At 41.7% G+C, this 27,462-nt stretch overlaps 1 pseudogene; it reads right to left on the bottom strand.

Moving 5' to 3' along the window:
* Positions 1-1,318: 1,318 nt before the first annotated feature.
* LOC141552557 (pre-mRNA cleavage complex 2 protein Pcf11 pseudogene) lies at positions 1,319-27,065 on the bottom strand (annotated as a pseudogene).
* Between the last annotated feature and the right edge of the window lie 397 nt (positions 27,066-27,462).

The raw sequence follows: 27,462 nt of genomic DNA, 5'->3' as shown, positions 1-27,462 counted from the left end.
TGCTCAGAAGGCCGCTCCCAGGCTCCCCCTCACCAAGCTGGACACCAGGGTGTCTGTGACATCCCGGGCAGGACCCCGCCCACTGACTGAGAGAAGTAGAGGACGTTAGATCTGGGTGGGACCCTGAAAGGCACAATGAATGTTAGAGCCGGAGGTTGGCGCATCCAGCTGCACCACGGGATTCTGGAGGAAATTCCCAACCAAGGCAGTGAGGAGCTGGTGTGAGGACTCCCGAGGACCGCAGGTTTGGGGGGAACCATAACTTCTAAAAGCAGCCTGGAGCCGATCCAGAAGAAGCAGCTGGATACAGCACTGCCCTGGATCTCTCTGTTTGCCCAGGAGACTGCCCCTGCCCCTGGCGAGGAGAGCTGGCTCAGGGAAGGGCTCCCTGGGACCCAAGGGAGAAGGAAGAGGCAAGGGAGAGGAGTGGGGTGCTGGGCCAGGAGCCGGCTCATGGGGATGGCCTGGATAGCCTTGAAAGGATGCTCTCACCCTCCCCCCCAGTTGCAGTTCCTAGGGAACTGAATCCCTAGTTTGGTTCTCCCCAGGGGTACTTCTCAGCTCCCAGTCTAGGAGGCAGTGGCCTTCCTTCTCAGAGCATAAAGGCTTGAGAAAACCTCCTCAGAGGAGGGGAAGCCCCCTTTGAAAGGGAGCCTGAAATTCTTTTTTTTTTTTTTGAAATCTAGACTGTGTTATTTCAGAAAGGCCCTGCAGTGCTGATTATCCCCTTTTGAAGGATGAAAATTATCTTAAGTTTCGTTTGGTTATCGTTTTTTTCTTTTTTAGTCATGGGAGGCTTCTAGTTTAAAAAAAAAGAAAAAAAAAAAAAAAGGTCTATTCTGTGGTTGCTATTTAATTCCCCAAAATACTAAGTCCAGAAACACTGTCTTTATTTGTTGGTGTGCATAAACGTTCCCACTCCATGGATAGCAAAAATATTTTTATTTATAATTTACAGTTCCACTAGTGAAAATTATACATATTTTACACATTCACTTTCAATTTGTTAAATTTGCACGCATCTACAGAACTTTCACACAACGAGCACCTGAAACTGTGCAGGCAGTAGGAAATACAAACACTAAAATGTATTTATTAACCAAATGATAGCTAAGCACCCTGCCTCACCTAAGTAATTCATGTATGTGTGTATATATATATATATATATATACACAAACACATATATAGATACATAGATATGGATGGAGATATATAGATATATACACATATATAAAATTCTCCACCTTCCAGATTCAACTATAACACAGCAGCTCCCTTTTTTTTTTTTTGTAAAGAATAACATACTTCTCATTTTATTTAAATTGACTCAACTGTATCAGATTCTGCTTGAATTTCATTAGCTGAATCTATGCTATCATCTGTACAAGCTGGTGTGATATCAACTGGTTCTTCTTTAACTTTGAAACTGTCACAAGGTTCCTGCAATTCTTTTTTGACAATGTTCAATATAATATTCAAGGGATTTTCAACAGGTGTCTTGCTGGGCGTTGGTGTACAATGAAATGAAGATGTATTTTGATAATCTTCATAACATGATGGATGGTAAATCTTTCCATCTACTCGGATAGCATTTTTAAAATGCCATTCCTCTTCCTCTTCTTCCCAGTATTGTTCAAATTGTCCTGACATATTTCAGAGCTCTCACCTGCCCCAGCGGGTCCAGCAGGGACACTCTGAAACTCCTTTTCTTTAGCAGTTTCTTGGTTTTTCAACACAACCTCTTCATGTACTTTGTCACAACACTGGCTCTTTGCACGTTCCTCCAAATCAGCTATTTCCTCAAATTCTATCCAGTCCGTTACACTGAAGTACCACCTCCTATGTGTAACTTTTCTGCTAACATCCTTTTCAGCTCTATTTTGTCGGTAATGCCAGTCCAAGTGGTGTGCATAATCGTCAGCCTGGGATGGTGTAAACCTCAGTCCACAAGAATAACACCGGATACCAGTATACAGGCAGTTTATAACACTAGCATAACGCTGTTTCAATTCTTCAACTGTGAAATTAGTGAGGTCAGGAACATCTTGATGTTCACTTGGAGCTTCTCCTTTTTTCTCAGGAGGAGGCTGTGCAGCAACGTCATTTCCTTGAGTTGTTGCTGAATCAGGTTGGGATAATTTCAGTATTCCTGCTTTTAGCAGTTTTGAGAAGAGTTCATGCACATCAACCTGGCTGAGATGATTATCAGGATATGCTCTTGGAAGAGCACCTGATGGATTCTGAACAAAAGTACCAGGATTTTGTGCATGAACTGGTAAAAACTGCTGTCCTTGTCCCAAAGATACAGGCTGAGTAACTCCAGAGACAAGCTGCTGAGATGGCTGAATATTCCCAAGTGCAGTTGGTGTGGGCAGATTACCAAAGTTTCCATACTGAGGACCCTGAGGATTCTTTTCCTCAAAATAATGTCCAGATGCTCTGTTAAGTGGATTTGAGGACTTTTGCGCTCCAGGGTTATGTGGTCCATTAAAATTTGGTTCCTGAGGTGTATCAAACATTTGCTCATGTCTTTGGAACTGTCTTCCTTGCGATGGTGCATTCAACGCACTGTTAGGAGGGTCATTATATGGGCCAGTGTGACTAAAATAGACTGCATCAAGTCTCTGTGAAGGATGATTGTCAAACCTTGCACCTTGAAGACCAGGAGGAATATCAAATCTTGATGCTTGCAGGTGTTGTGCACCATCAAATCTCTGAGGCCCTGTATCAAATCTTGGTTGTACCTGCTGACCAGGTGGTCCAGCAAGCCTTTGTGGGCCCTGTTGACGAGAACTTCTTTCAAAACCAGGACCAGGTCGACCGTGCAAGCCCTCAGATCTTGGCAAGAGAGATGGTTGACCTAGCTGACCAGCAAATCTTGAAACATGACACCCCCCAAATCTTGGACCACCTTGGCCTAATGGTCCTTCAAATCTCATACTACCTCCTTGTACAGAAGGACCCTCAAATCTCCTTCCACTTCCCTGTTGGACTAAGGGTCCTTCAAATCTGACCCCAACCCCTGGCTGACCATGTGGTCCCTCAGATCTAAGACCACCCACAGGCTGGCCACGGGGACCTTCATACCTAAGACCACCCACATTGTGGCCAGCTGGGCCCTCAAACCTCAAACCAGCAGCTCCTTCAAACCTTAAGCCACCTCCTCCTGCCTGTCCAAGTGGCCCTTTAAACCTCAAAGGAGTCCCTCCTGGTCTTTGAGGACCTTCAAATCTCAAAGGGCACCTGCTTTCTAGCTGACCTTGTGGTCCTTCAAACCTCATGAGCCCCCCTCCCCCCCTCTGTCCTGGTGAGCCTTGAAACCGAAGAGAAGCGGGTGTTGGGGGTCCATCAATTCTTGGGTTTGGCTTATTAGGTCCTTCAAAAATCCTTTTAGTTGGGCCATCTCTCCTTGCTACAGATGGCCTAGAAGCTCCATCAAATAATCGTCTATCTTCAAGTAATGCTGTGAGTCTCTGCTTTCTTGTATTCTTGTCTGCTTGAATATCTTGATGCCGGGCTGCCTGCAAATGTTTTCTCTGAGTCTTCATATCTAGGTCTCTTAAGTGCAAAACGCTCACTGAATGGAGACCTTTGCTCTTCTGAGGGTGCAGGGTTCAAGTCCCCGTTCAGGTGCCAAAAGAGAAAGGTCCGGGCTAGCTCAGGCTGAAGGGCTCAGAATCAGCCTTTGTCAGGATGAGCCAAAGTCTTTGCCCCACGTTGGGCGCCAATTGTAATGTTCTGAGAGGCTCTCAGTTGAAATCCTCTGAGAATCCTTTTCTCTGATAGCAGGTTTCTTGGGAGGGTTCTGGAGCCTCTAGCCAGAGTGAAGGTAGAATCTGGAATCCTCTTCTCCCTGAATCCTGGCTTTGAATCTCCTCCAGCTTCCCTGAAGGTTCTCCCAGTCTGGACTGACTCTCAGACTCAATGTTGCCTTCTTTTATGCTAGCAGAGAATGGGCTTGGGAGAACTCCCAGGGGCTTGTGGGAACTCCTTCAGCCAATGAAATTGCTCCCTTTGAAGGTGTAAACTCCCTTTGAAGGTGTAAACTCCCTTTGGAGGTGTAAACTCCCTTTGGAGGTGTAAACTTCCTTTGAAGGTGTAAACTCCCTTTGAAGGTGTAAACTCCTTTTCAGAAGTCTAAAGGTGTAAACTCCTAAAGGTGTGAACTCTGAGCCAGAGAATTGTTTAGACAACCTGAGTTATCACCTTGTAATCCTAACACCACCCCATCCAATCTTTTTCCAGAACCTGTCAGTTTTACCCTTGTAACACCTCTTAAATATCCTTAGTATCTTTTTTTAAAAATTAATTTTATATTTATAATTTTTTGACAGTATATATCATGAGTAATTTTTTATAACATTATCCTTTGTATTCATTTTTCCAAATTTTCCCCTCCCTCCCTCTACTCCCTCCCCTACATGACAGGCAATCCCATACATATTACATGTGTTACAGTATAACCTAGGTACAATATATGTGTGTAAATCCAATTTTCTTGTTTCATGGTAAGAATTGGATTCCGAAGGTATAAGTAAGCTGGGTAGATAGACAATATTGCTAATAGTTTACATTCACTTCCCAGTGTTCCTTCTCTGGGTGTAGCTATTTATGTCCATCATTGATCAACTGGAAGTGAGTTGGATCTTCTCTATGTTGAAGATATCCACTTCCATCAGAATTCGTCCTCATAAAGTATTGCTGTTGAAGTGTACAGCGATCTTCTGGTTCTATTCATTTCACTCAGCATCAGTTGATGTAAGTCTCTCCAAGCCTCTCTGTATTCCTCCTGCTGGTCATTTCTTACAGAACAATAATATTCCATACCCTTCATATACCATAATTTACCCAACCATTCTCCAATGGATGGACATCCATTCATTTTCCAGTTTCTGGCCCCTACAAAAAGGGCTGCCACAAACATTTTGGCACATACAGGTCCCTTTCCCCTCTTTAGTATTTCCTTGGTATATAAGCCCAGTACTAGCACTGCTGGATGAAAGGGTATGCACAGTTTGATAACTTTTGGGGCATAGTTCCAAATTGCTCTCCAGAATGGCTGGATTCTTTCACAACTTCACCAACAATGTATTAGCGTCCCAGTTTTCCCACATCCCCTCCAACATTCATCATTATTTGTTCCTGTCATCTTAGCCAATCTGACAGGTGTGTAGTGGTATCTCAGAGTTGTCTTTATTTGCATTTCTCTGATCAGCATGATTTGGAACACTCTTTCATATGAGTGGATATAATTTCAATTTCATCATCTGAGAATTGTCTGTTCATATCCTTTGACCATTTATCAATTGGAGAATGGTTTGATTTCTTATAAATTAGGGTCAGTTCTCTGTAGATTTTGGAAATGAGGCCTTTATCAGAACCTTTAACTGTAAAAATATTTTCCCAATTTGTTACTTCCCTTCTAATCTTGTTTGCATTAGTATTGTTTGTGCAAAAGCTTTTTAATTTGATGTAATCAAAATCTTCTATTTTGTGATCAATAATGATCTCTAGTTCTCCTCTGGTCATAAATTCCTTCCTCCTCCACAAGTCTGAGAGGTAGACTATCCTCTGTTCCTCTAATCTATTTATGATCTCATTCTTTATGCCTAAATCATGGACCCATTTTGATCTCATCTTGGTATATGGTGTTAAGTGTGGGTCCATATCTAATTTCTGCCATACTAATTTCCAGTTTTCCCAACAGTTTTTTTTTTCAAATAATGAATTCTTATCCCAAATGTTGGTATCTTTGGGTTTGTCAAACACTAGATTGCTATAGTTGTACCCTATTTTGTCCTGTGTACCTAATCTGTTCCACTGATCGACTGGTCTATTTCTTAGCCAGTACCAAATGGTTTTGGTGACTGTTGCTTTATAATATAGCTTTAGATCAGGTACACCTAGACCACCTTCCTCTAATTTTTTTTCATTAATTCCCTTGAAATTCTCCACCTTTTATTCTTCCATATGAATCTTGTTGTTATTTTTTCTAGGTCTTTAAAATAGTTTCTTGGGAATCTAATTGGTATAGCACTAAATAAATAGATTAGTTTGGGGATTATTGTCATCTTTATTATATTCAATGAGCCTACCTATGAGCACTGGATGTCTTTCCAATTATTTAAATCTGACTTTATTTTTGTGGCAAGTGTTTTTAATTTTGCTCATATAATTCCTGACTTTCCTTTGGTAGATAGATTCCCAGATATTTTATACTCTTGAGATATTTTTGAATGGAATTTCTCTTTGTATCTCTTGCTGTTGCATTTTGTTGATGATGTATAAAAATGCTGAGGATTTATGTGGATTTATTTTGTATCCTGCAACTTTGCTAAAGTTGTGAATTATTTCTAATAACTTTTTATTAGAATCTCTGGTGTACCATCATGTCAACTGCAAAGAGTGAAGGCAAATTTTTAAAAAAGAAAGTTTTTGTTTCAAGGAATTTACAAGGGGAAGACAGCACACAACAGTAAGCTGGAAAGTTGCTCAGGAAGGTTGTGAGAAGGCAGCTGATGCTGGGGCAGGCTGCACCTGGAGTCAAACTCAAGCAGAGAAATTGATAGGAAATTAAAAAAAAAAACACCACCATGCACTGTCATTCTCCCCCAGATAAGCTCACATTCCCTGCTAGCATAGCCAGTGGAGCAGCCATTCCTTCTCGGTTGCCTTTGATCCATTGCTTCACTGGTTCTCGCAAGTTGCTAGCAGACCCCACTTGTCTGTCCACAAACTCAAGCCTGAATGGTCCGCCATCACTAGGGCTTGAATGGTTCCGCTTTTCCCACTTCCAAGCGTGTAATTGAAGTCTGATCCGTGTTGGAGCTGGTGTTCTTTCTCTTAAGGCAGCAAAGAGAAACAAGAGGGACCAAAGCACCAAGGTCAAGTACTCACGGCTCCATTTTAACCTGCTGGTGCTTGATCTTTCTATGCACCTAGAAGCTCCTATCAGTCCTTCCATCCTAACTCAAATGCAGGCAGTTAAGAAAGAGAGGAAATTAAGAAGAGAGGAAAAACACAAGTTACCCCTAGATTCCCAAGAGGGGGAAAGATAGAAGATTTATACTAGTGAGCCCTCTCACAAATACAAGTAAGGATTGGGCAAAGGATCCCCCAGAGTATATAGCCAACATGAACAGGGGGTACACAGGATTCCTAGGAATCTTTTGTGAGAAAAATGGTTATTAATTGCCAATGACTTGGGGAGATCCCAAGCTTTTCTCTTTTTTAAAGTCCAGATTTTAAAAATGTAATCTCCTGAAGGACATTGAAGATCATGAAATTAGATTGAGATGGGGAAGCCATTGTATTCTACTCTGGTTTAAAGTTCAGGTTCAGTCCATCATTGCAATATTCATCCTTTCATTAATTGTTAACCAGTCAGAGTTGATTGCTACCCTTGGGAACACCTCTCTTCTAATGAGCATATAAGCCTTGAATCTGTCACTATGATTGGAGAGAGAGGGAGAGGGAGGAGAGGGAAAGGGGGAGGGGAAAGGAGAGGGGGAGGGGGAGGGAGAGGGGGAGAGAGAGAGGGAAAGAGGGTGAGAGGGAGAGAGGGAGAGCCAAAGCCAAAGCCAAAGCCAAAAGACCAGCCATTCGTTAACAAACATGCTGGAATTATTAACAAAATGATTCAATTACCCAGAAATTTGGTTTCTCAAACCTTTTTAAGCAGTGCAACACATTTGCTTTGAGGAAAACCCTGAGCATTTCTGGAGTGAAGTTGATTAAGTGACTGAAATTCCAGAGCAGCACAAGACGTCGATTCTGAGAAGTCATTTCACATCTGAGTGGAAGCAAAAAAATGACCTTCGAAGCAGCCCAGAAAATGATGCAGGGAAGAATGTTTCCTGCAGTGTACAAGGAGATATTCCCCCCTTAAGATTTCCAGCCTGCTCCCCCATTTGGACAAAACAAGAGCCTGAAGAACATGAGCTGTTTGATGGAAAAGCTTCCAAGTATCAGCGCTTTCCCCTAAATTAAAGGTTCACAGTGTTTCAAAATGAAGAGCTGAGTTCTCTAAGTTTGGGGGACATTCCCCCTATTCCTCAAGGTTTCTAAATCTCCAGTTTATCCTGGGTGATTATAGATTTTTCCTCCCCTCACTCTATATGGTTCTTTCCCTACTGAGTCTGCTCCCCAGAGGTTTAGGGCAACCTGGGGAGAACACCCTTTCCCAAAATCATTTTGTGAAGCTACAAGTGATTCTGGCTTTCATACTTCCACAGCTCTATGACTTCCTTTCCCCCCGAGGCAATTGGGATTAAGTCACACAACTAGAAAGTGTTAAGTGTTTAAGCCACATTTGAACTCAGGTCCTCCTGCCTTCAGGGCTGGTGCTCTATCAATGCCACTGCACAATCTAGCTGCCCTTATGACTTCCTAAATGTTGCTATTCTCTTCCTTGATGCACATCATTATCCACCAAAACCTTTCCATTCTCTTCCACATAAACTTTTTTAAATTTTCACATTAAAATTCTTTTTTCTTGTCCAGTCCCACTCTCTCTTGTATCAAACTTGTCTCCCTCCCCTCCAGGGAATCATCAGTTCATTTGCAACGCGCTGTCATTAAAATCAAAATAAAACAAAAACACCTCCTTTGGCTCTTTGCCCAGCAAAGTGACTTCCACATTATAGACCTGCGGGGAGTAGGTCTGTTTTGAAGGAGTTCCAGAGGCCTGCAGCTATTGTATTTTCCCCATCCCTAAAGGATATTTCTGTCCCTTAAAAATACATAATCTGTCCCTCTAAAGTCTTTAGAAACAACTTGGATGGTCAGGAGGGAGATAGAAGAACTGTCCTTAGGGCAAAGTTGGGGGAGGTGAGGGAGATTAGGTCATAGGTAAAGATATGATTTAGTCAGAGTCAGTAGCAAATGGAGCAGTTGAATCTAGGTCTTTCTGGATCTAAGTCTGGTACTTTATCCATACTCCATGCTGCTCCTTAAAGGGGATGGCTGGAGCTAGAAGCTGGTCAGTCATGCTTTGGCTTTGGCTAATGAGCTTTGGGGGGATATTTCTCCTCAAATGATACAGGAGATCTAGACTACTTCCCAAGCTTTAAAGCAATATATATATCATTGTTATCATTCTCCTCATGTTACATTCAAAGGAATTCAAATAGAAAGAACCCTGCGGCCAGAGATAATTTTATCATTGCCCTTTTGGGCTTGATGTTAGCTGGACTGTTGCTTGGGTGAATCAGTCTTGTAACTGGTTGACAATTTGGGGTGTACTCTCATCAGATTCACTGAAACAACTTGAGAACCCCTAGCCCAGGACCAACCACAACCATGGGGGTGAAATACACTCACCCTTTCCCTACATGTTTCAGATTTTCGGGGGCTAGTTATCGATATTTGTACTTTGCGTGTGCTTTGGAGCTCTGTCTGTGAATGTGGGAGACTTCTGGATGTGACATCCATTCAAAGTTACTCTTAAAGGTCTGTGGGTTGGTCTTATATCTAGGCCATTAGGAATAATGATTTTATCTGCGATGAGGTTCTAGTTTTAGCTCATTTTATTTATTGGCTCCTTTAGGATATTGGCAGATTTATATTTGTTGTATAATGATTCATAACCTCTGGAGCTTCAGACATTCATTCTGACTATTTGATTTCATTGTCCTAAAGACTGAGTAGGTGTTGAAATTTTAGAATGTCCTCTGATGTGTTACACAATTCAAAACAATTCATTGTATAATCTTCACTGGTGATAAGTTTAGGGTCTTGAAATAATTTATACTGTCCATTATTTGGTCATGAATTGCTATCATAAATCCTATTTTTATAAATTAATTCACATGACTTGGAAAAGTTTTAAGCACCCCTTTGTTTACATATTTGTTGATTGAATTTATGTGATGTCATCCATGTAGGATTTTTTGATTCCACTCTAAGATCTTAGCCATTTCATAGGTTATAGCAGGAAATCAATATATAACCCATAATGATTATAATCAATAAATCCTGTTAAACGTCCCTATTTTTAGCTTGTACTCTTGTGCTATGAAGGGATATGTCTCTGGTCCAGTATGATTTCTGAACATTTTAACTTGCTTGTCATGTCTTCTGAAAGTATTAATCTTCCTCTTTTTTAATGCAGAGTATTTAATCTTTCGCTAGTTCCCTTGGGGCAAATGGGGCACATGTTTCATTTATATTGTACAGCTCCTTGGATTCCTTCTAGAACTGTTGCCATCCATTTTTTACTCTTTCTAAAATGCACATTAATACTGAAATTGTGAAGGTGTTCATCACTCAAAGTAGACTTTTCCTCCAACTCTGCCCTCAGAATGGCATCAGTATTTCATCTTGACATAAGACGGCCCTAGCTTTCTTCTGGATAGCTTTATGGCCAATGTGTCTTGCCTAGAGAAGACCAAGGGTAGTAGAAATATCACTTTGACCTGATGACTCCATAGGAACCCTGGATTAAAGTTCAAATCTTTCCTTCTCTATAGTTTCTTGACAAAATTAATAATTTCATGCTTACTGATTCAATATTACAGTCTGATATCATTGGAGATTCTCTGAACTGAAGTTTTTATTGTCTTTGTGCCCTTTGGTAGAGCGATTTAACTTCTTGTTAATTGTCTAGGTTTAAGAAGGTGTAAATAATGAAGATTAAATCTAAACATGTATGTGCATACTTTTAAAATTTAATCCCAGAGAGCCCAGTTGTTAAACACTGATCAGTGGCCCTACACTGCTCTGTAAACACTGCTTGAGCTCAGCAGGAGCTCAGGCCTCAGGGAGTGAAGGCTAGACCACATTAGTGGCCTGATGGGATTAGAAGCTCATGATGGCCATGATGTGATCATAACTGACCTTTATATAGAGCTCGAAGATTTGCAAAATGCTAGACATCTATTGTCTTATTTGAGCTTCACACCACACCTGCTTGGAAGCGACATTTAATTGTCTTAAGAAGAGATGATCATGGAGTTAAAGTCAAGAAGAAACATAATGAGTTTAAAACATTCCTAGAAAAATGTCATATTTTATATTGCTTTCGACACTTTTGCACTGGTGACATTAAAAAAAATAGTAAACAATTACTCCAGTTTCTCCCTATATGTAGGTCTATTCCAGTACATTCTATTTCTCCTTCCCTACTTTCTTCCTTTCCACCGAAGGAAATGTCATTATGACACAGTCCCAGGACTCCCAGCATCCCCAGCCACCCCTCCCTCAGCCTCAGACTGCTTATCAGGGTTACATAAATATTCTGGTCCTTCTCTGGGCTTGTTTGGGCGAGCTGTCTGGGTCCCCCAGGAGGGAGCTGTTCTGCCCAGAAGGAGTGGCTCTGGCTCCACAGCCTGTCCAGGAAATAAAGAGAGAGGGAGCAGCAGGGCAAGGAAAGGCAAAGGGAATTTTGTGTCTATCTGAGGGTGTGATGTCTGCCATGGCCGAGCGAGTAATTGCTATGTCATTCACCAAGGGCGAATGACTCCCCTCCTGGAAGAGAAGGGGAACTCTCTGTACTCCAGACATTCAGGGGGACAGCGAGGGACTCTTTCCGTGTGAAATGCCCTAAGAGGAAGGATGGGGATGACGGCCCTGTGCTAGGCGGTTGGAGGGCTGAAGAAGATTCCCCTGAGTGATAAGACACATTTGAGGTTCCTTCTGGGCGGGAGGAGATGAGGGCTCTAGGGAGCAAGAGGCAGTTTGTTGGTCAAGAACTCACGGATATTTGTCAGTGGGAGCTCACTTAGAAAGGGCAAGAGGAAGACCCAGAGCCCTGGGGAGCAGTGGAGTGGCTGTTTGTCCATCAGGTAACCTCAATAGAAAGGTCAGTGGTTTTCACTGAGTACATATCCAAGCTATAACAGAGACCCTTTCAAGACAAACATCCGGAGGCTTCCCCCTTTGGGATGTTGTCCTCCATCCATCCTCTACCAAACATGGGTGTTCTTCCAGACTACTTGGAGTTTTCTGTCCTGGTGATTTCCTCAGATCCCACGGATTTAATTATTATATCAACGTAGATAATGAATCAAACTCCCCGTGTACCACTAGTCTCTCTTCTCAGCTCCAGTTCCTCATTGTCTGCTGCCGAATGGACATTTCCAAAGGAACGTCCCGAAGGCATCTCAAACCCAACATATCCATAATGGATCTTACCGCTTTCTCTCCCTCACAAGCGGAGCCATCTTGTGCACACCCACATTATTGTAGAAGACACTATCATCTTTCCCATCTCCCACCTTAGTGCTCTGGCGTTGTCATCAATTACTCTCATTTAATCTATTTATCCAATGAGCTGCCATTTAAAAACAATCTCAGCCTCTATAACATCTCCTGCATCCAGACTGTTCTCTCGCCTTTCACCCTAGCTCAGCATTTCATCACCTCTCCCCTGGACTGTTATAATAGCTTCTTAATTGGCTATTGACTTAATTGGCTTTGTCGCTCCTGTATATTATCCATGCTCCACTTAGTTTGCAAAGTAATTTTCTTTAAGCACAGATCTGACTATGGCATTCTCCTGCTCAATAAACTTCAAGGGCTACCTACTACCTCTTAGATTTGGAAGCCCATCACAAGCTGACAGCCTTTTCTTTCTCTAGTCTTTTTTTTTAATCAACAAAAATGTATTAAGCAGCTATTACTATGTATCAGGAACTGGTAAGTGGGAAGGAAGAAAGGAAAGAAAGGAAGGAGGGAGAGGGAGAAAGAGAGAGAGAGAGACAGAGACAGAGGGAGAGAGAGCCAGAAAGAGAAACATACACAGAGAGGGACAGAAAGAGACAGACAAAGACAGAGAAGGGGATTGGGGGAAAGGAGGGAGAGAGAGGAAGGGAGGAAAGGAGGGAGACACACAGAGAGGGAGATAGGTGGATAGGGAGAAAACAGAGAAAAAAAGAAAGGAAGAGTCTGTTCTTAAAGAGCTTATATTTTAATTGAAAGGCATCAATTTGAAGAAATTATTAACCTATTTATATTAATTAGATTGATTTTTAGTCTTTCTGTTTTAAATGACCTAATACCCACATCCACAAAAACTGACCATACTTTCTACTGTTCTAAAGATGAATATTCCCCATTTAAATTGCTTTGCATTGATTATCTTCCCTTTGCCCCACCCCTGATCAACTCCCTCCTCACATCCATTTTTCAGAGACCCTAGTTTCCTTGAAGGGGGAAGTAGGGTCGATAGAGACCCAGAGTCAGAATGACTCATGTTCCTGAGTTCAAATCCAGCTGGAGAAGGAAATGGCAAACCACCCCAATATCTCTGTCAAGAAAAATCCCCAATGGGGTCATGAACAATTCGATGGCCAAACAAAAAAAAAAGGGTCCTTCCAAACTCTTCTACTTGAGGCCTTTCCTGATTCCCCTCAGAAACTAGTGCCTCCCTTCCTTCCCCTTCCCCTTGTCTTTGTTTTAATATTGTTTCTCTTACTGTCTCTGAATGCCTGGAGAACAGGGCCCTATTTTCACATTTGTATATGTAGTTCTAGCACCTGGTATAGTAACTGACACATAGTAGGTGTTTAATCAATATTTTTGTTAATTGAAAGGAATAAAATCCAGAGCTGTAAATTATTATTTTTTCCTGAGGCAATTGGGAGTTAAGTGACTTGCCCAAGGTCACACAGCTGGGAAGTGTTAAGTGTCTGAGGCCAGATTGGAACTCAGGTCCTCCCGACTTCAAGGCTGGTGCTCTATCCACTGAGCCACCTAGCTGCCCTAGAGCTGTAGATTTTTATTTTATTTTATTTTATTTTTTAAATTTTTTTTTAAATTTTTATTTTATTTTATAATTATAACATTTTTTTGACAGTACATATGCATGGGTAATTTTTTACAACATTATCCCTTGCACTTACTTCTATTCAGATTTTTTCCCTTCCTCCCCCAACCCCCTCCCCCAGATGGCAAGCAGTCTTATATATGTTAAATATATTACAGTATATTCTAGATACAATATATGTGTGTAGAACCGAATTTTTTGTTGCACAGGAAGAATTGGATTCAGAAGGTAAAAATAACAGTTTACATTCATTTCCCAGTGTTCCTTTTCTGGATGTGAGCTGTAGATTTTTAAAAGGCCAATGTTGAGATAAGAAATAAGAGAAATTAAATGTCCTAATAAAAGGGGGGAAATTTGACCCAAAAGGCATCAGTGAACTATAGTGGGATGAAATCAGTCATTAGAACATGGGTCTGAACGGTCATGCCTTATTCAAAAAAGAAACAAGCAGGATCAGTGGGTAATAACTGGCAAATTCTGGTAAATCTGGTACAAAGGTATATTCATGGGAGAAAATGCTGGAACTGAAGTCTATCAGTAGCCAGTTAACAAGTATTTATTAAGTGCTTCCTAAGTTCTAGACATTGCTAAATGCTGGGGATGGGCACAGAAGCCCAAAGGAGGATGACACTTGCCCCCAAGGAGCTCCCATTCGAATGGGAGAAGCCCACTTATACAGTGACCTGAGAAGAGGTTGGGGTGTGTGATGAAGTCTGGGTGAGGGCAGCCTGGGTCTCCTGAGAAAGGCAGGCCCTGCTCTCCTGAATACCCTCCTTATTTGGAAGTTCTGGGAAGAGCCCTCCCACCAGAGGGAGGCTGAAATATCAGAGGATGTCTGGGTGGGGACTCCAAGGCTCCAGGAAGTTTCTGGGGCATGATGGAGGAGTCCAGAGGAGCGCAGCCTGGATAGAAAGGAGGAAGAACTAGAGAGGGAGGAGCCTTTTTTGGGAAGACAGTGGGGGCAGAAACAAAACCAAACAGATTTGCTCAGCAGGGTCTATCCATATAGACCAACTGGACAGAAAGAAGATGGATGAGTAACCCAGGGAATAGATCAGTAGCCTGGCATGGAGGAACAATATTGCTGCGATGAGGTAATTCAATTTTCCAGACTTTGGCTGCGACTCTGTCTCCCCAAAGCAGAGCAGCCAGCAAATGCTCCACTTGCCTTAATGACAATTTCATCCTTCAAAAGATGGAGGATAAATTCGACGCTGGGCCTAATTCTCATTAACAGGAAGGAACTGGGGACTTCATGGAAGTACTGATAATCCAGCAGGGCTTATCATCCCAGAAACTGTGTCAGGGCAGAGAAATGGAGGCAGAGCCAGTGTATGATGTTGCTTTGGGGGGAGCAGATTTCAAAGAGAGACGGGATCTTGGGATCAAAATTATATGGGGGAAATCAGCTGAGAAAAGATGGGAAATTCTCAATATGATTCAAATTCTGAAGAAACAAAGGAAACAATTCTGATGAAGAAAAAACTTTAGGAACTTATGTCAAGAGAATTCATCAAACAATTTTGATTTCCATACACATACGCACATGTATACACATAGGCACATAGCCATATATCCATAGACACATCTAGATTATATATATATATATATACATGCTTAATGACATATTTGTATACACACTAGAGATATAGACATACACAAACACACACACACATATACATACACATGCACACTTACACCGGTTTATGGCAGAACCATGAGCAAGCAACAAAGGATGTATTTTAGGAGGGGATATAAGTCCTATCTGCTTACTGTCAATAATGCTAAAGTTCAGAATGATCTTAGACTGAAAATGAAAGCCAAAGAAAGAAATTTACTCACTTTTGGTTTGCTTTTCTGTAAAATGGGGATAATAAAATATACCTAACTTATAGTGTTATTTTTAAGGGTCAAATTAGATTGAGAGAAATTATTATTTCTTGCTTGTATTAATAACCAATTATTAAATTAAGATCAAGATTTTCCCCTTTTCTATTTTTGTCACTCAGAAATTAGCCCTGTAACTTATTCATCGGGCAGCTAGGTGGGGCAGTGGATTGAGCAGCAGCCATGAACTCAGGAGAACCTGAGTTCAAATCTGGTCTCAGACACTTAACACTTCCTAGCTGTGTGACCCTGGGCAAGTCACTTAACCCCAGCCTCAGGAAAAAAACAAAAACAAAAACAAAAACAAAAACAAAAACAAAACAAAACAAAAGCTTATTCATTCAGCCTTTGAACTGTCAATACAAAAGGAAAAACTCAGATCTGTTCAAAAGGAAAATTGAGCCCATTATGTTTTATTCTGTAGTTCTGGGATCATGTGGATTCTCCCTTTTGTCAGATGGGTGATGAGAGTATAGATAAGTCTCTTTGACTCCAACTGAGTGATCAAAGTCATATCCCTCAGCCCTTCATTAAAATAGATCCACCTTTTATTATAATATTCAACTCTCTCTTTATCTGTTAACAAATCAAAGTTTATTGCCACCCTTAGGAACACCCATTCAAGAGTCTAACTGACCCATTTTATTAATTATATGCTGGTATGATTAATATAATGATTAATTACCCAGAAACTGTTTCTCAAACTTTTTATACATCAGAAGATAATTTGTAAAATGTTCTGCAAATATTAAAATACTATATAAAGGTAAGCTATTATGATTACAGATGAGGAAACTGAGGCCCCAAGAATTCTCTACTATGGATTTGAGTTGAACTAACCAGAGAATTCAGTTGCCTTTATTCTTTAGTTTTTGCCATCTTCATTCAAAAGGGCTGAAACAAACAAAACCTTAAAATGTTATTCAAAATGTATGAAATGAAATAAGTATAAAAATAATTAAAATATCAAATTATATTTTTCATACATTTGTAGCATTTTTACTTCTGATATTATCAAAGCCCAAAACTGAATTAGGATTTTTGGGATGCTGTATATAAATCTCTTTATCCCTTTGTTTATTTCTTTATAAAATCAGGGGTTGGATGAGATACATCCTGGTCATAAGAATGAAACTTGAAGATAAAAATCCCCTTCAGCCTCCCACATCCATAAAGTTCACAGCTTCTTTCAGCATCAGTTAAATGGTTTTGTGAGTTGCTGTGCCTAAAAACAATAATCCTTCACCTGGCATTGTAGGTACTGGTACTCACCTCCTTCTCTAGGACCCTATGGTTCTGAGCAGCTCCCCCTGGTGGTGAGCTCTCCATCCCTCTGGTGCTGAGCTCACTGTACCTACTGGTACTCACCTCCTTCTCTAGGACCCTATGGTTCTGAGCATCTCCCCCAGGTGGTGAGCTCTCCATCCCTCTGGTGCTGAGCTCACTGTACTTACTGGTACTCACCTCCTTCTCTAGGACCCTATGGTTCTGAGCAGCTCCCCCAGGTGGTGAGCTCTCCATCCCTCTGGTGCTGAGCTCACTGTACCTACTGGGACTCACCTCCTTCTCTAGAACCCTATGGTTCTGAGCATCTCCCCCTGGTGGTGAGCTCTCCATCCCTCTGGTGCTGAGCTCACTGTACCTACTGGCACTCATCTCCTTCTCTAGAACCCTATGGTTCTGAGCATCTCCCCCTGGTGGTGAGCTCTCCATCCCTCTGGCATTGAGCTCATCAGGGCTTTGGGGGTTAAGCCATTTGTGACAAAGCATCTTTTTCCTGGATGACCTCTAGTCCATTGCTGGGTCTATACTTCAAACCTTTCCAGCTCAGTTGGACCTCTGAGAGGTTCTACTCCACTGGCCCAAGGTACTCTCTATGCTAAGATATCAAAGGAGGATATCATGGCAGCCATAAATAACTATGTTCCAAAATAGAAAAGGAGAGCCACTGACAACGAGAAGACTGGTATCTAATCAGCAGGCACTCCAAGTTCATGCAGAAGGAGAGGAAAATAAGTACTTATTAAGTGTCTGCTGTGTGCCCCCCACTGTGCTTAGTGATTTACAAATATCATCTCATTTGATCCTCGCCCAAGTCTTCGAGGTGGGTGCTGATTCCAAGTCTAGCACTGTCGGCACTGCACCACCAGTTGTGAACAGGACAGGCCCGGATTTCTCTCCCAGACTGGAACAGGAACCGACCCAAAATTTAGCTCACTGCAGAGTGAAACACTCAGGACCTCAGAGTATCCGCTCCCCAGGGCATTATTTCTCAGTATCCTTTGTTGGACTTTCTTCTATACAAATGGAAACTGATGACTTGCTGACTTATGGACTTGGATATGGGAGATAAATGTAGCTGAACCATAATGGGGCTCTTGGTAACCTGACTCATGCTACAACACTATAATCTTAGACTTCCTTCTCTGATTTTCATTCACTGATGAAAAAGTGCTCAGTCACCAGCCTCTGGGAGGAATTCTAATAGGAGCACAATATTTGAAGCTGGAATTCAGTCGTTTTCAGTGGTGTTGGACTATCTGGGGCTCCATTTGAGGTAATTTGCCATTTACTTTTCTAGCTCATTTTACTGATGAGGAAACTGAGGCGAATAAGGCAAAGTGACTTGCCTAGGATCACACAGTACATGCCTACAGCCGAATTTGAACTCAGAAAAATGAATCCTCCCGCCTCTAGGTCCAGTATTCTGTCCACTGTGCCACCTAGCTGCTCAAATCAATCTGGACTTTGTCTAGTCCAACCCACTCATGACATGAAGCTTTATAAACATGGTGCCTTGTCCATGTTTGCACAGATAGTATCAGTCAGGCAGAATATGGCTCTTTTTTGGAAACATACAACCATGCAGCCAGGGAGGACTGTAAGTGCCCCATGTACTACCTTGGTGTTGGAGCAGCTTAGGAGGACTGAGCAGGGCTAATGAGAACAAAGCCTCATGAGCGGCACCTTGGGATTGAGGATGAAGGAGATAACAATTATTCCTCTGGCATTACGCCCTCATCAGGCAACATGTGATAGGATGGGATGTTTGGTGATTGAAACAGGATGTCAGTAAGTTGGAAAATGTCTAGCCCCCAGCATGAAGAACCTTCTCTGGAATCTATGATCTAGGAGAATCAGTTAGAGGAGCTGGGGATGGTTATTCTGGAGAAGAGAAGAATAAAGGCCTCATGGTTCTTGTTTCAAGTGTTCTGACAGGACTTGGAGCATTGTGAAGCCTTGATAAATCCTTAAGAAATTGGTTAACCAGCTACTTCAATATCTGAAGAGCCATAATATGGCAGAGGTGTTTCCCTTGTTCTGATTGGCTTCAGAGAACAGACTCAGTAGGAAGGGGAGTTGCAAAGAGACAAATTAGCTTCAAGGTCAGGGGAAAAATTCTCAATAATTAGAGGTATTCCAAAATTGTAATGGACTGCCTGAAAAAGAAGCCCTTACACTTCTACCTTATTGGCAGTCCTTAGCTCTGGACCAGATGGCCTATTATTGAGAATGTTGGATGGGAGATTTTTGTTCTGGTGGAAGATGAAAATGTTTTCAGCACATTTCTATCTCAGAGATTTTCTGATTTAATGTGCAAGAGAGCTGTGGCTTCTCCATCTTCAATTGTTCATTCTGGAGGGTTTTCTAGAATTATCCCATCCCATCCCATCCTATTTGATCCTATTGAATTCTGGCAAATAATGTTGACTTTTATTCCATTCACCAACATTTATTAAGCCCCTGAAGTGTTCCAGACCATGGTATAGGTAAGAACTTGCCACCTTTTGTGGTGTTTTCCTAGCAATGGATTACGTGACTAGAGCTCTTTCTGCTCCATAAAACACTTTCTGTTTCTTCTCTCCCTAGATCATTACAACAGCCCTTAAAGGAATAGCATGGGGATTAATATCTATTTTACAGCTGAGGAAATGGCCTTTTGGGGAGTCTCAGTGCCTAAGTTCAGGCCACATGGGTAATAAGTAGTGACAGATATGTTGTATCTCAAGATCAGAGTCCTCACTGCGTCCTTGTTTCCTCTCACTGGGGCCATAACCAAGGCATGCTAGCCAGAACTGCAACAGAAAGCCAGATTGAGAGATCTCTGCCAGCTCTTATCATCATGCAGCAATTCAGAAATTCTGCACCAAAGCTCAGCCTGAAGTTATAAGAATAAATATCCTCTATCCTTGTCTTCAGCTCAGCCTCTCTGGCAGTGGTCTTGCATTAGGGTCTCATAATCCCCCCATATCAAGATGGCGCCTGGCTCCTCTCCACTCCTCAATACCAGCCTCACGTGGGCAGTCTAGTCTCAGGGTCTCCCTCTCTCCTTCCCCCTTGCACAGGGAGGTGCTCTCCCTTCCTCCCGCAAAGCCGGCACCCCAATGTTCTCATTTTGTCTTCACAGGGCAGCGTCTGATCGCCTTTCTTAAATGGGAGCGCCTTTGCCATCACTTGCTTTGTGGATATATATTCCTCTTGACAGCTCTATATCCTTCCTGAATTCTCAAACACTCTTCCTCTGCCCAAATCCTGGGCCATCCCATCCCTTCAAATGTTCCAAGGACAGCTAGGACAGCACGAGCCTAGTGAAACAGCAAGATAATCCAGGGACTGCTTTATCGTCAGGCACCAGGGACAGGTTGAGGGGAAAAAGGCTTTGTCTGCACCCCCAGGTTTGGAGGTAGACATCCATCAGCTGTCCTTGTGTTAGCCCCACTGGGCTAGGATGGGTTGGGAGTGTGAGGGTCCTTATCTCCCCACCTCCGAGCATCTGCAGACTTCTCTGAGGACTTTCCTTAGGACATGATCATTTTTTTAAATGAAGCAAAAACAGAAATAGAAGCCAGTGTTTATTCCTAAAAATTAGTTGTTCTATTTCAGTTGTAATTCTCATCTCCGCCAAGTTTTGAGACTCAGATGCCCCAAAATAGAGCGATTGTTGAGCGTCTAAATTTGTCCAAGGAACAATGTCCCTAATCTAGAGGGTGGGGCATGGCATTTTGGGAAAGTGATGGAATCTGAAAGGAAGGTTATAAAAATTTATTTGTGAGAAAGTGATGCACTAATGAATCTCCTTGATGCTCCGCCCATGGCCTGAGATACCCTTCTGTCTCCTCTCTTCTCTGCTTATTCCAAGATTGTCCAGCCTTTCAGGACCAGTGTCACCCCCTGGAAAGTCTTTCTCACGCAGCCTGCTTCCCTTAGCCCATCGTTGGCTCCTTGATCATTTCCAGGCTCCCAGTAATGAGATTCATAGACCAATGGAACCAAAGGATCCCTGAGGAGGAGAATCATCAGGTTCCATCTCCACCTGCATCGGAACCCATGTCCATCTGCAATTTTAGCACCAGCGACTTTGGTTGGAATATTTTTGATCATGTGGAGGGGAGAAGACATGACATGGGAGCTTAGACTGGTGAAGTAGTAAGGAGAAAGGAAAAACTCTCTTTGGGAGATGTTGTTGGAGGAGAATCAATAGCTTTTTAATTTTTTATTATAGCTTTTTAGTTACAAAGCATATGCATGGGGAATTTTTCAACACTAACCCTTGCAAAACCTTCTGTTCCAATTTTCCCCTCCTTCTCTCCACCTGCCATCTAAGGGCAGGTAGTCCCATACATATTAAACATGTTAAAATACATGTTAAATACAATATACATGTACATATTTATACAGTTGTCTTGTTACACAAGAAAAATCGGATTTAGAAAGAAGGTAAAAATAACCTGGGAAGAAAAACAAAAATGCGAGCAAACAATAAAAGAAAGAGTGCAAATGGTATGTTGTGGTCCACACTCATTTCCCAGTGTTCTTTCACTGGGTGTAGCTGGTTCTGCTCATTACTGATCAATTAGAATTAATAGGTCTGAAGAACTTCCAGCATATTGAGATATAGAAGTTTGAAAGCTGAGTGCCTCAAAGGATGATGGGGCTGTGAACAGAAAGAGACACATTGAGAAGAGAAGAAAGTTTAAAGGAATAATTCGTTTAGTTGCACTTTGCATATGCTGGGATTGTGTGCTAGTGGAAGATTTAATAGTTCAAATAATTAGCAAACATTTATCAAGTTAGTCGATAAGACTTTCTAAAGAGCCTACTCTAGATCAAGTACTGGGCTAAGAATTGGGGATACCAAAAGAAGCAAACGCGTCCCTGCCTTCAAGGAATTTGCAGTCTGGGTCTGTATCCAAAAGAGAAAAGGGAAAAGGATCCACAAGGGTAAAAATGTTTGTGGTAGCCTTTTTTTGTAAAAGTGGCAAGGAACTGGAAACCGAGTGGCTGCCCAGCAGTGGGGGAATGGCTGAATCAGTTATGGTATATGAATGTGATAGAATAGGATGATTCTATAAGAAATGATCAGTGGGATGATTTCAGAGAGGCCTGGAGAGACTTATGTGAATTAATTCTAAGTGAAATGTGTAGAACCAAGAGAGCATCATATACAGCAACAACATTATGAGATGATCAATTCTGATGCACGTGGCTCTTTTCTACAATGAGGTGATTCAGGACAATTTCAATAGACTTGTGATGGAGAGAGCCATTTCCAGAGAGAGTCCTATGGGGACTGAATGTAGATCACAACATAATATATTCACCTTTTTGTTCTTGTTTGCTTGCTTTTTCTTTCTTTCTCATTTTTCCTCCTTTTTGGTCTCATTTTTCTTATGCAGCATGATAAATCTGGAAATATGTGTAGAATTGTTTAGTGTTTGACACATATTGGATAACTTGCTGTGTAGGAGAGGTGGTGGAGGAATGGAGGGAGAAACATTTGGAAAACAAGGATCTGCAAGGGTAAATGTTGAAAACTAACTTATGACTAAAAAGTCATATTGAAAATAAAAAAAAATAAATAAAACAAGAAATTTGCAGTCCAAGGGAGCAGATGGTATACAAACAAATACGTATAAAGCCAAATATATATGGGATTAATAGAAAATAATTAACAGAGGGAAGTGATTAGAATTAAGAGGGGTTGGGAATGACTTCCCACAGATGAGGTTTCAGTTGGGACTTAAGAAAGTCAGAGGGCAGAGATGAGGAGGAAGAGAATTCTGGCTATGGGAGATGAGCCAGAGAGAATGCCTAGAGCCAAGAAATTGTTTTGGAAAGTAAGCAATCCAGTGTCATGGAGGACATGTGGTGGGGAGTAAAGAGTAAGACTGGAAAGGTTTACCACAAAACAGTTGTTATGAAGGCTGAACACTAAACAGGATTTTGTGTCTGACTCTGGAAATAACAGGGAGCCCACTGAAATTTATTGAGTAGGGGGTGAGTTAATCACATCTGCTCTTTAGGAAAAGTCCCATTAGTGGTTGAGTAGAGGATAGACTGGAGTAGGGGGAGATTTGAGGCAAGAAGGCTCTTTGGCAGCTATTGCAATAGTCCCAATGTGGGTTAATGGTGGAGTGATGAGGTTGGAAGCAGATTATAAGGGTTAGCAGAAGAGAATGAGAGGTGAGAAAGTGGAGGCACCTACTGTGCCTGGTCTTCTCAAGAAGTGTTGACACAGAAGGCAGAAGAAATACAGAGCAATAGGTAGCAGGGATAGAAAGATGAAGGGGTGCGCTTTTGAGGATGGGGAGATATGATGTCATGTTTATAGGCAATAAGGAAGGAACCAATAGACAGGAAAAAGGTCAGTGAAAAAATGGCAGTGTCACAGTGGGTGATATGTTGGAAGAAATGGGATGGAATAGGGTCACTTGAACTAGTAGATGGGTTGGCTTGGGCAAGGAGGAGGGCCGCCTCTTTATGTGAGATAGGGATGAAAGAGGAGAGGGAGGCAGAAGGCCTCTGGGTGACAGGAAATAGGAAGAGAGGAAAAAAGGGAGCTCATGGCCAATGGACTCAGCTGTTTTTCTGTAAACTGTGAATCAAGGTTCTTGGATGGGGGGGGGTTAGGGGAGTCATGGAAGCTTTGAAGAGGGACGGAAAGCCATCAAAGAGCCATTGAGGAGAGTGAGCTGGCAAGGGTGGTATGGATTGTTGAGCAGCAATGAGGGTCTCCCTGAGATTGTAGTGGATCCATTCAACGGTTGTGAGATTTTTCTCTTCACCCGGCAGCACGTGTGTAAACGTGATAAGCCATGGGAGTGATTCAAGAAATTTCTATTGATAGATGTACACACACGTAATACTATATATTAGCTGTTAGTTTGGAATTCTTCCTTTGAAAACTGTTCATTCAAATCTTTTTACCTCTGATATATCTAACAGCGACTTTTGGTCATATATATTCGTGTTAATTGTGTATCGATTTTGGATATCTCTGGGAATTTTCATGGAGAGAGCCTAGCTCGTTTTTCAAAGCCATTTGTCTTTATTGCTTCATTTTTCTCTCTTCCCCTTTCCCATGAATATGAAGTGAAAAATCAAATAACTAATAAAGGATGTTTTAGAGCCCTTTGCAAAACAGAAAGGTTCATTGGAGCTCACCAGTCAAGTAGAGAAATGAGAAACCGATACAAATAGATGACTATAATACATAATGCATGATACATTCTTCAGAGGTACAGAACACAAAGCTCTGTGAGATCCATGGGGAGAAGAAGACTTTTATTGCCACAGGGATCCGTAGGACTTGCTGTGGACATTGTATTCTTCCTTAGAAGGGATCAGAAGGATGCTGAAGCTGAGGCATCACTGGTGACCAGCAATTCCATGTTTAGGGAAGTTGTTCCATCCATACAGGCCAGCCTCTTCTCTGCAACTTATGTTCAGAGTTGTTCGAGAACTGAGAGATGGGGTCACTGGGAGTGATTTTTTCAGGGTCACACAGCCAAGGTGAAAGCAGCAGGACTGGGACTGATCTCCCTGTCTCTATGGCAACTCTCCAGCCCCCAGACCATGCTGCCATGGCCTTGGCGAGATGTATAGAGAGATTCCGAAAAGGAGGAGGGACGATGTTGAGGGTCCTCCAGGCTCTACTGCAGGTCTGAACAAGGACACTTGTGAACCGAAGAGTCTACAATGTGATTTGTGTGGCTGATTCTTGCAACACAGGTCACAGTCTTTGTACACATCTTACTACTGTTACTACCACTACTACTACCATTACTGCTATTACTACCACTACTAGTATTACTACTACTTCTACCATCCCCACACACCCTCATTACCACTACTTCTATCACTACCACCACTACTACTACCACTACTACCACTACTACTATTACTATCATTTCTACTACTATTAGTACTACAACAACTACTACTACTACTTCTACCATTCCCACCCCATCCCTATCACCACCACTACTACTACCATTACTACCACTACTGCCACTATGAACTATTATCACTATTACTACTACTACTACTACTTCTACTACTACTACTACTACTACTACTACTACTACTACTACTACTACTACTACTACTACTACTACTACTATGTCTATCATTCTCCTCACTCCCTCACTACTACTACTACTATTACTACCTCTACTACTACTACCACAAGAACAAAAGCTGAACACCTTTACAAGACTTCTTATCAGAAAGTGCTAGACAATTGACTAACAGCATTCAATTTGGTTACTAGTGTGAGCTTCATTCCTGAATCATCTGTCTGTGTGCACTGAGATTTAGAGCCAGGATCAGAATTAGCACAAAGCTAGAGGAAAGAGTAAAACTCAGGGGAAAAATATGGCATACAATTAATATCATTTCGATTGGAATTATTTGTGGAAGTTATTGATGACAAAATTGGGATTTGGAGGGAGGAAAACATGTGCATATCAATTACAGTACTGTTGTGCAGAAATTTCTTTTTTAAAAATCAATCATGGTGAGACAGCTCTGCAATATTTAATAAACAAATATCCTGGCCTCCTTTCATTTTATGGTACAAAGCTGTGAACTCCGTGAAACTTTGTAAAAGGAAGAAGTAAAGCAAATACTGAGAAGAAAGTAACACTTAAATGCTTTTAATAATTGAAAAATATAGAGAAATTTTAATCACTCATTCATTAATAAGTACCTACTATGTGCCAGGCACTGCACTAAGCTAATTTAATAGTTATAAATCAAATGACACAAGATTAGAAGAGCCTCAATCAGCAAACACTTGGTTTATAAGTTAATTTAATTCCCTTCTCTCTTCTCCTTTCCAGTTTCCTTTTATGTATTGTCTCACCTCATTAGAATGTGTACTACTTGAGAGCAATATTTCTACTTGTATTTGTATTCCAGATGCTTGGCACAAAGTGCTTAATAAATATATCTTGGCTTGACAGTTGATAAGTGGAGAGCTATGGCGAGCAAGGACGAGGCAGGTTTGGAATATAAACATATTTGTCAAGTCTTCTAGAGAAAGGATGATAAGCAATATCAAATCATGAGTCAATGAGCAATAGTGAAAGGGAAAACTAGCTTAAAGAAAGCTTGGCAAAAGATCCAGGTCAAATCATCCTCAGAGTATTTGAAGATTTTATCAGAAGCAAGAAACAAACAAAAGAGAATGTGAAAGATCTGCAGAATCTCTTTATCATCAAAGAGAAAAGGCTCATCACATTTGGACTTAACCATTACACTACTGAATGTCTGTGGGAGTAGAAAGATATTGGAAAGATAAAAAGCCTAGACAAGAGATCCAGGCTGAAGACGACAAGCTGGGAGGCAATTGCAGCTTTGATGGAGAAGTCATGGGGAGGAAAGGAGCAGGACAGTCCCATGGAGAGAACTGGCTTCAGTTACACACTTGCCTCTGTTGATTGCGGGCCGTGTGAGCCGAGACTCACCCTCTCTTGGACTTAGATGTCATCTTGGTAAAAAGGAAGGTTCTGAACAAAGTGGTTTCCAGGATTTTTGAAGATTGAATCCTATGCTACTCCATCAAGAAATAGAAAAGTTGCTTGGACTTTGTACAATAAAATGAGACATCTACCGCCAACTTCTGCGAGTTCTAGTTTTCCACCTACACAAATTTTCATGAGATTAATAAACACATATTAAAGTCATGACTGGAGGAGGCACTCACTAGTAGTGAGCAGACAGGCCTTTGCAAGAGACATCCCACTTTTACTATCACATAATTAGTGGGAAGATGAAGAGAATATTAGGTGGGAAGAAGTTGGGCTTATGAACTGCTGGTTATATACACATATATGTCCAAGAAAATGACATAAAACTTTGGAGCCTGTACAATAATGGGGGTTGCCCATGTTTAAGTGAAAATTATTCCAGATTTCTTAAGAGGAGAAAGAAACTTGTTCAGCAGCTCTCTGGTCATTGGTACCAGCTGGGGTGTAAAACCCGGGTGCCTGAAGCTTGTCTTAGGTGTTTGCCATCATCAAGGGGATGCCGAAGATAGAAGTGGAAGGACCATCCTCTGAGGATGAGGAGGATGCTGTTCTTCATGGATGACTCCATGCTGATTGCAGAGGTGCCTCGCACGGACATGGGCGTTTACAGGTTGTCTCCCCCACTAGAGGGAAAAGGGTATGTTTGTGCCTTCTTTTCCCCAGGGCTTAGCATGGTACCTGGCAAATAGTAGAGACTTAATAAATGTTTGTTGAATGACTAACTGGACATGGTTTGTAGCCACCCAGGAGAGCTTGGGACCGAAAAAAAAAACCAAGTGGATCAAAAATGCTCATTGTCTGGATTATTGTTAAATGGACGACCCGTGGAGCTTGTATGCAAGTATTTATTGTCTTCCTCTCTAACCCAGTCTGGTTTTGTTTCTGCCTATTTGCCTTTCACTCTTTGTCTCTCTCTCCCTCCCTCCCTTTGCCTTCTTCTCTCCTTTTTTCCATCCTTCCCTCTCTCTGTTTATGTGACTCTGCCTCTATTTCAC

The sequence above is a fragment of the Sminthopsis crassicaudata genome, chromosome 2, assembly GCF_048593235.1.
Source record: "Sminthopsis crassicaudata isolate SCR6 chromosome 2, ASM4859323v1, whole genome shotgun sequence".
Lineage (NCBI taxonomy): Eukaryota > Metazoa > Chordata > Mammalia > Dasyuromorphia > Dasyuridae > Sminthopsis > Sminthopsis crassicaudata.
This window is presented reverse-complemented; position numbering and strand designations above follow the sequence as displayed.